Genomic DNA, 12,677 nt, shown 5'->3' on the forward strand with positions numbered 1-12,677 from the left:
TTTTTTTTAGCAATATGCTTGGGCTTAGAGAAAAAGTGAGCCAGTTCCATCTCCAAAGCCAGCTTGACTTATAATTGAATTGGAACCACAACTTTTCTAGATTGATAGAGAGATAGATGTTAGACAGTGAGATTTTACCATGTGTAGATTGATACCAATAGATTCTTTCTTTCTGCTGTAAATATTTGGATATCCAAGGCCTTATAATTTTTGGAAAATGGGTATTTCCATTATCCTGGAAAGGCAAAAACAGAACCCTACCCCAACCTTTGTTTGTTAAATTTTTCTTACAATTTGTAGAGATGTCACATTGGTGGATGATCTTTTACTTCTCTTCATCAAGGGTTTTTTCCTGTTCGAATTGAATTTTTATTAATTTTGTTGGTATCCATAGCTTTTCTTTTCCTGCAGAAACAAAGGTAAAACCCCTCCCCAACGTAGAACATATCCAGGTTTCCATTCTGAGGTCAGCACATCCTTGAAATAAACCGGTTGGTTTAGCTCAGGAGTTTTGTCTGTTGTCCAATGTCTCTCCACAGCTGTTGTTCTGTTCTCATCAGCATTGAGAAAATTCAAGGTTAATAAAGCACTATGCAGTCTATTTCTAGGAGTCATTGTTACCTGTTGCTGTTTATTTAGCATAACCTTTAAAGTTCTATTGGATCTTTCTATGACTGCTTGGCCTGTGGGATTGTGTGGTATACCTGTAACATGCTTTATATTGCAATAAGCAAAGAATTGTCTCATTTTATTGGAGACATACGCTGGGGCATTGTCTGTCTTAATTTGTACAGGTATTCCCGTGATGGCCATAACTTGTAATAGGTGTGTAATCACAGAATCAACCTTTTCAGAACTCATAGGAGTTGTCCATTAAAATCCTGAATAGGTGTCAATGGTATGATGTACATACTTTAATCTTCCAAATTCTGCAAAATGAAACACATCCATCTGCCAAATTTCATTTATTTGTATACCTTTTGGATTGCCCCCTGCAGGTAATGGAGTTTGGTTATAGATGGAACAAGTAGGACATTTTTCACAATATCCTTAGCCTGTTGCCAAGTGATGGAGAAATCCTTTTTTAAACCTTTGTTATTTACATGGTATTTATTATGAAATTCTGAGGCTTCTAGCACATTACCTATTAGTAACTCATCAATCTCATCATTACCTTGTGCTAGAGGTCCTGGCAGACCTGTATGGGATCTGATATGTGATATATATATATATATATATATATATATATATATATATATATATATATATATATATATATATATATATATAAAATCTCTTTTTTTGATGATTTCCTGCAATTGAATGAATAATGAAGTTAATTCTGTATTATCAGGAATAAATTTAGTAGTTTCAATATGTAAAACAACTCTCTCTGTATATTGAGAGTCAGTGACTATATTGAGGGGTTCTGTGAAGTCCATCAGTACCATAAGAATGGCATACAGTTCTGTCTTTTGTACAGAGCTGTATGGATTTTGTACCACTTTACTTAAGTCTCCTGATTTATATCCTGCTTTCCCTGATTTATTTGCAGTATAGAATGCGAGGAGTCCAGAAATTGGCTTTTGTCGTACAATGTGGGGAAGGACCCATTCAGTCTTCTTTATGAATTCTATTCTCTTGCTTTTGGGATAGTGGTTGTTAATCTCATCCAAAAAGTTACTGCAGGCTCTCTGCCAGTATTCATTATCTTTCCATAGTGATGAAATTTCCTCATTAGTTAAAGGTACTACAATTTCTGCTGGGTCCATTCCTGTCAACTGGTGAAGTCTTAATTTACCCTTTTGAATCAAATCAGAGATCTTTTCTATATAAGAAAATGGTAGGAATATCCATTCCAATATAATATCTTCCCTCTGCATCAAAATACCTGTTGAGGAATGTCTGGAGGGGAATATGACAAGAATGCATTTAAGTTCTGGATCCACACAATCCACGTGTGCTTCTCGAATTGTCTTTTCTACTAGAGCCAATTCCTTCTCAGCTTTGGCTGATAATTCTCTTGGACTATGTAATTCTTTGTCCCCTTCTAGAGTATTAGCCAAATTTTGTAGTTCATCTTTGGGTATTCCCATGATACCCAGTAAGTTGGAAATGCTTCCTAATAACTTTTGAAAATCATTAAGAGTCTTCAATCTATCTCTTCTTAGTTGTACCTTTTGGGGTCTAATTTTTTGTAGCTCTATCTTATATCCTAAGTAATTAATAGAATCTCTTCTTTGTATTTTTAGTAGCAATTTGCAGTCTCCAGTGAGGCAATTTTTTTTTATTTCTTCAAACATGCTTTTTAATGTATCTAACTTTGGATCAGCTAATAGGATATAGTGATAAATTATGAATTGTGGAGACTTTACATGAATTATCTCTAATGGTTTCTGCACAAAGTATTGGCACAAAGTAGGGCTGTTTAACATTCCCTCCGGGGGTACCTTCCACTGATATCTCTTGACTGGCTGAGAATTATTATAATTAGGTACTGTGAAGGCAAATTTTTCTTTATCATTTTCTTGTAAGGGTATGGGAAAGAAACAGTCTTTTAAGTCAATAACTATTATAGGCCATTCTTTGGGTAGCAGAGAGGGCAAGGGCATCCCAGTCTGTAGGGAGCTCAAAGGCTGAATCATTTTATTAAAAGCACTCAGATCTGCCAGCATTCTCCAATTACCAGATTGTTTTTTAATAATAAGTACAGGAGAATTCCAAGGGCTGTTAGATTCTTCAATGTGTTGAGCATTTAACTGCTCTTGAACCAGCTGTTCTAAAGCTTGTAGCTTCCCTTTTGTCGAAGGCCATTGTCCAACCCAGACAGGTTTATTAGTTAGCCATTTTAAAGGTAAGGCAGTTGGTACTTCTGAGAGTTCAGCAACAGTCATGCTCTGTTTGTGAACAGCCCGAATGGTTGGTGACTGATTTTTATAGCATGTCATGATATTATTCCTAGAAACATGCATTGGTCTGTATTCCTTTTCTGAAAGTGTAGGAATTTTAATCTGGGTATTCCACTGTTGTAACAGATCTCGGCCCCAAAGATTTACTGCTACATTTGCTACATATGGCTTCAGCCTTCCTCTCTATCCTTCTGGCCCTATGCATTCAACCCATCTCGAACTCTGTTTTATCTGAGATAGGATGCCAATCCCTAAAAGTTGGACATCTACCTCTTGAAGAGGCCAATTCGGATGCCATGATTTTGGTGTAATTATAGTCACACCTGCACCTGTGTCTACCAGGCCCTCCAGAACCAGGCCATTAATTCGATTTCTAAGCTTTGGTCTTTGTTCATTTATGGAAGTCTGCCAAAATATTTGTTTTATAGTTTTCTTTGTAAACTGTGATCCATCTATCAAAGCTGTTTTTATCATCCATTGCAGTATCAGTTTTTACATTAGGCATTGGTTTATTCAGTTGTCCTAGAGAGGAATTTCTTCCACAGTGGCTGGGAATGTTCATACTACGTTTGATTTGGGGGCCTGCAAGGGGCCCCCTGAGGTTTTTCCCACCGGTAAAGGGTTGCCTTGTATATCTATTTTTGATCTGCACTCACTGGTCCAATGTCCCCCTTTGCCACATCTTCTACATAATCCAGGAGGTGGTTGGGGTCTCCTGTTTAGGCTATTCCTAGAAGGAGTATTACTTCTAGGAGTACCCCATGTACAGTTTTTAGTTATATGACCTGGTTACCACATTTAAAACATTTGGTACTACGGGGCCTTCTTTTACCTCTGGGATTTGTCTCTCCTATCCAAGCCTCATTACTGTAGTTAAGAGACTGAACACCATTAGTATATTGAATCCATTCTTCCAAAGGAGCTGATCTGATCTTCAATGGTGGAAGTATTCTTCTGCATTTTGCATTAGCATTGTCGAATGCCAAAGACTCAGTTAATAATTTTCTTAATTCTTTATCTGACACAACTCTTGTTATCGCTGTGTTCAGTCTTTGTAAAAAATCAGTGAAGGGTTCATGCGGTCCCTGAAATATCTTTGTGTATACCTCAGTTGGTTTTCCAGGTTCTGGAATTTTTTCCCAAGTATTTAGAGGTGCTGTACGGCATAGGGATATTGTATGTTCATCATAAGTGGCTTGTACATTCCTGTCAGCGAAATATCCCTCACCAAGTATCTGATCTTGGGAGATCACAAAACCTCTGATTTTACTTGTTGTTCTAATTTTTTTGCCTCTTTTATCAACCAGCTTTTCCACTGTAACTGCTGGCTATATTCTAGAACAGCTGAAATTAACTGATGCCAGTCTTCTGGAATGATTCTATGTGAGGTAGACCACGAATTTAACATCTGTTTTATCTATGTGGAGTGTATCCCATATGTGACTACAGCTTTCTTTATATTTTTAAAGTCCCTTGTTGAAATTGGTTGTAATGTGTATGTCATATATGGCTCGGGGTGTGTGTCATCTGCTGGCTTCTCATGGATGCTAACAGGATAAGCCATTGTATGAGAGCCATTTGGAGATGTTACAACCTGTATGGTCTTGCCCTTCTGTTTATTATTAGGTCCCTTGTCATGTTAATTGAGAGTTTCCTCCAGGGCTTGCAGACAAGCACCTAGGGTCTGTTCTAGGGAGTAAACCTCCTCTCTTGCAAGGGATTCCAGATTTCTCATGGAATCATGGAAGTTTTTATCTTCTTCGGAAACACATGATTCCATGGACCTTATCTTATCAATTAGCGATAATCTTTCTTCCTTATATACTGTCTGAGTAGCCACAATTTCACTCTGGAGAGTTAGTGTTCTATCCATTAAATATTCATATTTATTATCAATAAAATCAATATTGGGTACAAGCCTGTTTGTAAATCCTGATTAGCAAATTCTAGAGAAAGAATCGTTTTCTATAAGCCTTCATTGCTATGTTTGAAAGCCTATAAATCCTGGTTAGCAGATTCCAGGGAGAGAATCTTTTTCTATAAGCATTCATTGCTATCTTTAAAGTTTGTATCAGTCCCAATAATGACTCACCTTTGTTCTTGTTATTAAACCAGTGTTTGAACCCGGCTAGCTCAGTCGGTAGAGGATGAGACTCTTAATCTCAGGGTTGGTGGTTCAGGCCCCACGTTGGGTGCTAGATATTGGTGAAATTATTAAGGCTACTCCATGTAGTTAAAAGGATATTTATTTAATGGTGTAACTTACAAATTAAGGGATAGGTAGGTCATAAGGTCTGTGGAAAATGTATTGAAGTCCAGCGGTGTTCTCTGGAGCTCTGTTCATTCCAACTCCACCATTCAGGGTGCCAGAACTGAGATCACACTGGCCCATCCAGATCTTGGGTCTCAAAGCGCCTCCCTTGGCCCCGACTTGTAGGCGTGACAGTTGCCGAAGTCTCGATGGGGGTTGGAACTTCCATTCAAAGCTGGAATGGCTACCCACTATATCCTCCTTACTCCATAGTGTTGGGGATGGGGGCAGTGTATTTATCAACAGAGTGCAGAATGGGTCAAAGTAACAGGGAGAAAAACATTGTTCAGGAAACAAATACAGCCAGTTTGGTGATGGATGCATGTAAATCTCATGATAAAACAACAAGCAAGTTGAGCACAGTGCTGCATGCCTTTAACCCCAGCATACAAGAAGCAGAGACAGTTGGATCCCTATGAGTTCCCAACCACCCTGGTCTTTGTACCAGTTTCAGGTTAGCCAGAACTACATAGTGAGACCCTGTCTCAAAAGAGAGAGCACGAAGTGGGAGGCCAGCGCAGATTACATTGTGAGACCTGGTCAATAATAACAACAGTAGATGTCAATATAGCAAATAGAAATGCAAAATGATTAAGACTTTAGGGTCTGAGTCAGTCAAGCAGTCAACCCTCACAAACTAGTAAAATATTAAAGTTACTCTACACTTCTTTCCACATATTCAGATCTTCTTTAGATTATTTTCAATGCCTAATATGAATACTACATAGACCCTAGTCTTATTGTGTTAAGTACAGGACCATGATAGGAGGAAACAATACATTTTTCACTGTAGAGATACTTTTTCAAGTAGTTTGTTTCCAAGGTTTCAGTCCATAAATATAAAATTCATAGATAGAAAGGACCTATAATGAGATTCTTACTATATTTGCATATTTATTCATTTTGTATGCATGTTCCACACCCATGAGTGGAGGTTAGGGGAAAATTTGTGAGGGCCAGTTCTCCAGGGACAGGGGATTGAACTTAGGTATGTGAACAAACCCTTTATCTGGTAAGCCATTTCACTGGCCCACATTTGTTTGTGCATTTATTTATGTGTGGCAGTTAGGGGTAGGTACTGGGAGAGAGTATGGCAGGCACTCTTTCCAACTGAGCCATCTTGGTGGTCCATATACTGAGTTTCTTAACCTCATGCTGACATTTGAAGCATGGCATCCCTGCACAAGAAGCTTTTTTCTAATAACTTTTTTTTGTGGTGTGTTGTAGTATGTGTGTGTGTGTGTGTGTGTGTGTGTGTGTGTGTGTGTGTGTGTGTGTATGGTTTATGGGACTGGAGAGATAGCACAATAGTTAAGAGCCCTAGCAACTCTTTCAATAGACAGGGGTTCAATTCCCAGTACCCACATGGCCCCTTAATACTGTCTATAAATGAAGTTACAAGGAATTCAACACCCTCTTCTGTCCTCCTCAGGTACCAAACAGGCATGTTTGCAGAGACATATATGCAGCCAAAGGCCCATATGATGCATCTAGCATCATAACAAAGACATCATTTGAAATCCAATTTCAAGGTGCTTTCATCCTGTCTACTAAAAGTCTGATGACTTTCAGCTCTGATCCATTTTAGGTCTTTGATCCATGTAGAGTTGATTTTTGTATGTTGTTAGGTGAAAGCTTAACTTCATTATTTTACCTGGATATCCCATTTTCCCAACATCCCTTGTCTTACTGATTATTCATCTGTCACTGAACAATCTTAGCAACCTGATCAAAACTCATCTGGTCACAGAGGGTCAGATGGATATCAAGAAGGCCTTCCATGTTCTGTAACTCAAAAGGACAACTCTGTTTCACACCAATAAATTCAAAAGTGCCAAGAGAAATGAATTTTTTTATATTTATTTTTTCTTTTTTAATTAAGAGATTTTCTATTTGTTTTACATATCAACCACAGATACCCCTGTCCTCCCTCCTCCCACCTCCCTTCCTTCCCCCCACAACCCACCCCCTATTCCTACCTCCTCCAAGGCAAGGTTCAAGCTACACAACACTCTCACTTATCCAGAGGACCTAATCCAGTTCCATGGGGGTTCCTCAGCTATTGGACACAGTTCATGTTTTTCCACTATTTTGGCTAGTTGTCTCTGTACTTTTTCCAATCATGGTCTTGATGTCTCTCTCATATGCTCCCTCCTCTCTCTCTCGTCCATTTGACTCCTGGAGCTCCACCTGGGGCTTGGCAGTGGAGCTATGCATCTGCTTCCATCGTCCCTGAATGAAGGTGCTATCTTGACAGTTAGGGTGTTCGACCATCTGATCACCAGTGTAGGTCAGTTCAGGCACCCTCTCTACTATTGCCAATAGTCTATACTGGAGCCATCTTTGTGGATTTCTGGGGACCACTCTAGCACTCTGCATCTTCTTATTCCCATAGTGTCTTCATTTATCATGATATCTCTTTCCTTGTTATCTCACTCTGTTCCTGATCCACCTAGGATCTCCTGCTCTCCTAAGCTCTCTTGTCCCTGATAAGAGGACAGCAGACAGCCTTGTTTTGTTCCTAATTTTGGTGGAAGTGCTTTGAGTTTCTCTCCGTTTACTTTGATGTTGGCTGTTGGCTTGCTTTAAATTGCCTTTATTATGTTTAGGTATGTTCCCTCCATTTCTGATCTCTCCAAGACCTTTATCATGAAGGGGTGTTGGATTTTCTCAAAGGCCTTTTCAGCATCTAAGGAAATAATCATGTGGTTTTTTTTCTTTCAGTTTGTTTATATGGTGTATTATATGGACAGACTTTTGTGTGTTGAACCATTCTTGCATCTCTGGGAACAATCTACTTGATCATTGTGGACCATTGTTTTGATGTGTTCTTGGAGTCTGTTTGCCAATATTCTATTGATATTTTTGTTTGAATGTTCATGATAGAGATTGGTCTGTAATTTTCTTTCTTTGTTGCATCTTTGTTTGGCTTGCGAATCAGAGTAAATATAACCTAACAGAAGGAGTTTGGTAACGTTCCTTCGGTTTCTATTGTGTGGAACAATTTAAAGAGTATTGGTATTAAATCTTCTTTGAAGATCTGGTAGAATTCTGTATTGAAACCATCTGGTCCTGGGCTTTTTTTGGTTTGGAGACTTTTAATGACAGTTTCTATTTCCTTAGGTGTTATTGGTTTATTTAAATGGTTGGTCTAGTCTTGATTTAACTTAGGTATGTGGTACCTATCCAGAAAATTGTTCATTTCTTTTAGATTTTGTAATTTTTTGGAGTACAGGTTTTTCAAGTATGACCTGATGTTTCTCTGGATCTCCTCACTACTAGTTTTATGTATCTCTTTTCATTTGAAATTTTCTCTCTCTCTCTGCCTTTTGGTAGTCTGAATAAGAGCTTGTCTATCTTGTTGATTTTCTCAAAGAACAAACTCTTTGTTTCATTGATTCTTTGTATTGTTCTCTTTGTTTCTATTTTATTGATTTCAGCTCTCAATTTGATTATTTCCTGGCATCTATTCCTCCTGGGTGACTTTGCTTCTTCTTGTTCTAGAGCTTTCAGGTGTGCTGTTAAGTCACTAGTGTGAGATATCTCCAACTTCTTTGTGTGGGCATTAATGCTATGAATTTTCTTCTTAACACTGCCTTCATAGTGTCCCATAAGTTTGGGTATGTAGTATATTCATTTTCATTGATCTCTAGGAAGTCTTTAATTTCTTTCTTTATTTCTTCCTTGACCCATTGGTGATTAAGTTGAGCATTATTCAGTTTCCATGAGATTGTAGGCTTTCTGTAATTTTTGTTGTTGTTGAAATCTAACTTTAAACCATGGTGGTCTGATAGAATACAGGAGGTTATTCCAATTATTTTGTATCTGATGAGGTTTGTTTGTGACTGAGTATGTGGCCAATTTTAGAGAAAGTTCCACGGGGTGCTGAGAAGGAAGTATATTCTTTTTGGTTAGGGTAGAATGTTCTGTAGATATCCATTAAGACCATTTGAGTCAGAAGATCAGTTAAGCCCCTTATTTCTCTGTTAAGTTTCAATTTGGGAGATCTGTCCAGTGGTGAGAGTGGGGTGTTAAAGTCTCACACTATAAATGTGTAGGGTTTTATGTGTGACTTAATGTTTCTTTTACATATGTGGGTACCCTTGTATTTGGGGCATAAATGTTCAGAATTGAAACTTGCTCTTGGTGTACCTTTCCTGTGATGGGTATGTAATGTCCTTCTTGATCTTTTTTGATTGATTTTAGTTTCAAGTCTATTTTGTGGGATATTAGGATAGCTACACCAGCTTGTTTCTTAAGACCATTTGATTGGTAAGACCTTTCCCAGCCTTTTATTCTGTGGTAGTGTCTATCTTTGAAATTGAGGTGTGTTTCTTGTATGCAGAAGAAAGATGGGTCCTGTTTTCATATCCATTCTGTTAGCCTGTGTCTTTTTATAGGTGAATTAAGTCCATTGATATTAAGGGATATTAATGAACAGTGATCCTTAGTTTCTGTTATCTTTTGGTGGTAGTGAGTGTGTATATCTCTTCTTTGGGCTTTACTGCTGGGCGGTTATCTATTGCCTGTATTGCCTGTATTTCGTGGGTGTATGTTACAACAGGCTGTAGGAATTTATCATAAGACCTCAGCTGGTTATGGCAAAGTCACTACCTGGAGGGGTAGGGTATTCCTCCAGAGGAAGCCAAATATCAAGAGTTTTTGTTGTTATTTGGCTTGTTGTATATCAGCTATATTCCTGTTATGAAAATCATGTGTGCCTTCATAGTTTTCCCAGTTGATTTTTCCCTAAGAAGGGCTAAAGGTATGGACTTATCACTCTCTGGACATACACATTCCAGGTATTTGGAGAACAGCCTCAGGAAAGGCTTCCTCTGGAATCAGATATCTCCCTTAGCCACTTTTAAGCACTAACAGTGATATGCTAACTAGTCATTAGCACTCAGTTGACCTTCTCTTTTACCACTCTCATTGTGGATTGTTAATGAAAGCCTGGTGGTCACTGGCTGAGGAAAATTCTTACCTGCCTTTATGACCCTGTAGAATTCAAGCCTGGTGACCTTGCTCAACCAGGGGCTTGATATAACTGGATTCCTGGGAGACTTAGGGAGGACACAGATGATGGAGAATTGAAAAGGGAATGGAAGAACTAGATGGGTAAAAACTTGAGAGGAACACACTGATGTGGGGAAGGACTAGATTAAAGGGCTAGAAGAGAGTACTAGAGGAATGAGATGGAAGATGAGGAATAGCCAGTTGGGGAAGAACGAGATGAGGAAGAACAAGATGAGAGAGAAGGAGATGGGAGAGAAGCTGATATGGGAAAGAACTAGATTTATGAGAACCTAGAAGGGACAGAACTAGATAAAGGAATTAAGATAGAACCTGGAGGGGACAACAGATAAATGTAAAGAGAAATTGGGCAAGAAAGGAGCCAAAAATGAGAGTAGAGTATAAGCTTGTAGAGAGAAAACTGACAGAATAATAAATATATGGACTAAGGAATTTCGTGTACATTGATATATTTCTTTTCATCAAAGACTAATTATCAGCTGGTTGTAGATTCTTCCTGGACCCTGGGAGGGGACTATCGAGGGGCTGGACCTCCATAGTCTCTGATAGTATCTGACTTCCTTTGTTTGGAATTTTCCTCCTAGTGCTTTTTGAAGGGCAGGATTTATGAATAGGTATTGTTTAAATCTGGTTTTGTCTTGGAATGTCTTGTTTACTCCATCTATGGTGATTGAAAGTTTTGCTGGGTATATTAGTCTAGGCTGGCATCCATGGTCTCTTAATGTCTGCATTACGTCTGTCCAGGCCCTTCTGGATTTGAAGTCTCCATTGAGAAATTGGGTGTTATTCTGATGGGTTTGCCTTTATAAGTCACTTGACCTTTTCCCTTTGCTGCTCTTAATATTCTTTCTTTATTCTGTAGATTTAGTTATTTAATTATTATGTGGTGAGGGGACTTTTTTGGGGGGGGTTAGTCTGTTTGGTGTTTTATAGGCTTCTTGTATCTTCATAGGTATTTCCTTCTTTAAGTTGGGAAAGTTTTCATCCATGATTTTGTTGAATATATTTTCTGTGCCTTTTAGTTGCTATTCTTCTCCTTCTTCTTTCCTTATTATTCTTAGATTTGGCCTTTTCATGATGTCCCATATTTCCTATATGTTTTGTGTTATAATATTTTAGCTTTGGTATTTTCTTTGAGTGATGAATCTATTTCCTCTATTGTATCCTCTACACCAGAGATTCTCTCTTCCATCACTTGTATTCTCTTGGTTATGCTTGCATCTGTGTTTCTTGTTTATTTACTCAGATTTTCTATTTCCAGCATTTCCTCTGTTTGTGTCTTCATTGTTTCTATTTTCTTTTTCAGGTCTTGAACTGTTTCCCTCACATGTTTATTTGCTTTGCTTTTTCAATGTTTTCTTGTCTTTCTTTAAGGGATTTATTGATTTCTTCCAATTTTTTGTTTGTTTTTTCCTCAATTTCATTTTTCATTTTTTCTTGAAAGGCCTCTAGCATCTTCATGATGCTGTTCTTAAGGTTGCTTTCTTCTGCTTCTTCTACATTTTGATGTTCAGGTCTTGCTGTTGGAGGAGGCCTAGGTTCTTATGATGCTGCATTATTCTTTATGTTGTTGTATGTATTTTTGCCTTGACATCTGCCCATCTCCTCCTCCAATAGGTATATGAGGTGCCTGTGTCTGAGCGAGTTGCTATTGGTCCACTCTGTGCTTGTTGTGTCTGTGTCTCAGGGGGCCCCTCTAGGTCCAGTCTTAGTTCTTGGTCTAATTGGAGCAGGAAGATTCTGTGTCTTAGGGAGCTGCTCTTGGGTCAACCCAAGATTGTTGATTCTATGACATACAGCTGCTCTTGGTCTTATCAGGATTCCTCGTCCAGTCAGAGCTGACAGATTCTGTGTTTCAGGAAGCCTCTCTTGGACTAATGAGAGGTGGCAGATTCTACATCTTAGAAAGCCACTCTTGGTTTAATGAGGGGTGGCAGATTCCCTGTCTTAGGGAGGGAATTGAGGTTATTCTTGTTCCAATGAGAGCTCTTTGTCCAATGACGGCTACAGGCTTGAAGTGACTGAGGTCTCAGGAGGATGGGTATGGGGGTAGCACATGTAGATTGCAGGGTTTGGTGGGGATCTAGGTGAGGGCAGGGCCATTCCAAAGGAGCCATGCCTGCTGGCGAACAATTGGGACAGAGTAGGGCAGGGGTTTCCAGGACCAGATGTATCCCAGGGATGGGGCCAAGGGGCAGGACTCTCTTTGAGTGTGAGCAAAGTCAGTCACCTTGGTCCTATGAGAGCTGGGAGTTTGATTTCTGTGCCTCAGGAAGTGGCTGGGGTCTCAGATAAATGGATATGGGGGCAGGGCATGTAGATTGCAAGGTCCAGTGGGGGGGTCTTGGTGAGGGTGGGGCCTTCCCACAGGAGCCCTGCATGCTGGCAAGGAACTGGGATAGAGTTGTTGTGGGGGTCTGCAG

General features: G+C 39.1%; 2 protein-coding genes across 18 annotated transcripts in view; both read left to right on the plus strand.

The window, feature by feature from the left end:
* The window catches only part of LOC143273511 (cell adhesion molecule CEACAM5-like), a 386,206-nt gene that overhangs the window by 245,517 nt on the left and 128,012 nt on the right, over positions 1 to 12,677 (plus strand). The gene's annotated exons all lie outside the window — the stretch shown is intronic.
* The window catches only part of LOC121826732 (cell adhesion molecule CEACAM1-like), a 56,129-nt gene that overhangs the window by 35,751 nt on the left and 7,701 nt on the right, over positions 1 to 12,677 (plus strand). The window lies entirely within an intron of this gene.

This window comes from Peromyscus maniculatus, chromosome 1 (assembly GCF_049852395.1).
Source record: "Peromyscus maniculatus bairdii isolate BWxNUB_F1_BW_parent chromosome 1, HU_Pman_BW_mat_3.1, whole genome shotgun sequence".
In the NCBI taxonomy this organism is placed as follows: domain Eukaryota; kingdom Metazoa; phylum Chordata; class Mammalia; order Rodentia; family Cricetidae; genus Peromyscus; species Peromyscus maniculatus.